Source organism: Geospiza fortis, unplaced genomic scaffold (genome assembly GCF_000277835.1).
Source record: "Geospiza fortis unplaced genomic scaffold, GeoFor_1.0 scaffold392, whole genome shotgun sequence".
Lineage (NCBI taxonomy): Eukaryota > Metazoa > Chordata > Aves > Passeriformes > Thraupidae > Geospiza > Geospiza fortis.
This window is the reverse complement of record NW_005054541.1, coordinates 306,958-309,205: the sequence shown is the minus strand read 5'-3', so window position 1 is coordinate 309,205 and position 2,248 is coordinate 306,958.

Sequence of the window (2,248 nt, the reverse complement as noted above, 5' to 3'; positions counted from 1 at the left end):
ATATAATATAATATAATGAAATGTAATGTAATGTAATATAATATAATATATAATATCATATATATATTATATATTGTATATTATATATTACATATTATTTATTACATATTATATATTACATATAATACATAATGTTTAATGATATTTATTTGCCCAGCCCACATGGTATCACAGCAAGGCTACAGGTTTCTCTGAGCACCATGAAGGCAAATGGTAAACCCACAGATAAGGAAAACTGGGAAAACCAACCCCACTGGTGTGGTATTTCCAAGCACAACCTTCACCAGAAATTCCTTCAGCCCATCTGCAACAAAGCTCATCATCCTAAACCCATCCCTCTCCTGCATCCCAGCCTCCTCCCAGCATCAGAAATGCCTTGCTGGGGATTTGCCTTGCAAACTGCTTCATGAGCCCATCAGCTGAATGCAAAGATCTGATTTTATTGCCAAAGAATCATTTATTGCTGGCTTAAAATAACTTTTCCTTCCAGATTTTACCTGCTGGGATTTGGTCCCATTTATTGCTTGTGTCAGAGTTGCATTGCAGCTGGAAAAAAGAAGTAAAAGGAAGTGGAAGAGAGGCAATGCTGGGTATAAAAGGTGAAATAAAAAACATGGGAGAGGAGCAAATATTGAGGATTTTAGTGTTGTTTGCATGACTCTGGGAGAAGCTTCATATTTGTGGTGTTTTTTTCCAGGATAGCTGTCGATGTAGGGATGTTTGCTGGTGTCACACATTCAGGTTTTCTCTAAGGCTGCTGATTTGCACCATGTGGCATTTGCACCCAAACCCTTGTGCTGGGGACAGGACACGTCAAAGTGATGACAAATGATGGGGTGATAATTAATTCCAGCTCCAGTGTGTTTGATATCCATAATATAGGTATCATAAAGCCTTTCCTGGCAAGGCTTTCAAGGAATAATCTGCTTTAAATAAGGAGAAACGGAGATGATGTTGGATGCTCGTGGCCCAAAAAAACAAATTCAAAGGATTTATCTGGGCACAAATAATTCAGTGTTCTCCACTGGATGGGTGCTGCTGTCCTGCCAAGGAGAAGGAATAATTTGAAGGCTATGTCATCACTGCAGAGAGTTTTTCCCAAGAAAGAGATCAGGGAATATTGTATTTGCAGGGACTCTCAAGGCAGGAAGGAATGATGAAACTGACTCCACGTTCTCAGAAGGCTAATTTATTATTTTATGATACTATATTATATTAAAGAATATTAAACTAAACTATACTAAAGAATACAGAAAGGATATATTTACAGAAGGCTAAAAAGATAATAAGGAAACCTCGTGATTCCTTCCAGAGCCCTGACGCAGCTTGGCACTGATTGGCCAATAAGTCAAAATAATTCACAGCAGAAACTGATGAAACAATCACCTGTTGGATAAACAATGTCTAAACACATTGTAAAGGAGTAAAACACAGGAGAAGCAAGTCAGATAATTATTGTTTTCCTTTTTCTCTAAGGCTTCTCAGCTTCCCAGGAGAAAAATCCTGGGCAAAGAGATTTTTCAAAAAAATATGAATGCCACGAGGGAATTGTGGCATTTCTTGGCAAAGGTGTGATAAAGATCCTGAGGCTGGCATTGGATGAAATGGGCTTGGCAGAGAGACACAATTAGCGCTGAGGCTAATTAAACTCTTGGCACAGGAGGATGGGGAGGTCACCTTCCTCCAAGGCCTGCAAGATAGGATCGCATGGATCAAAGCTCTTCTGTGAGAGGAGCAAAACAGAGCGGCTTTGGGTCAAAATGGCCTCTTTTGGCTTAAAACCTGCAAATCCACCATGGCCAGCTCATCCTGGTGGCCAAAAGAACCAACGTGGCCTAGTACCAAATGATAATAAATGATCAAAGTCTTGGTGGTGGAGTTGGAAGCGCTGAGGGAGCTGATTTAAAACCGCTCGCGCAGTCGTGAGACTTCCAGTTTTACGGCTGGAGCTCCAATATTAGAATTAAAAAGAAACAGGCGTTGATGCAGGAAAGAAAATATTCTGCTCCTGATTTAAAGACTAGCGAATTGCTAAATATTTTTATTAGTGGCAAATTTGCAGCTTGCTGGAACTAATTTCACGCCCGGCAGATATGGAGCTTAAGCTGGGAATGGCGTTAAATTACTCTCTTGTGAGGGTGTTTAAGCCTTGTCATGGGGAGCTGTGGGATGGTGGGGACCCCTTTTTTGGGGGGATTCCTCGTGGTTTGGGAGCCTGGAGATGTGGTTGGGGAAAAGGCTCTCAGTA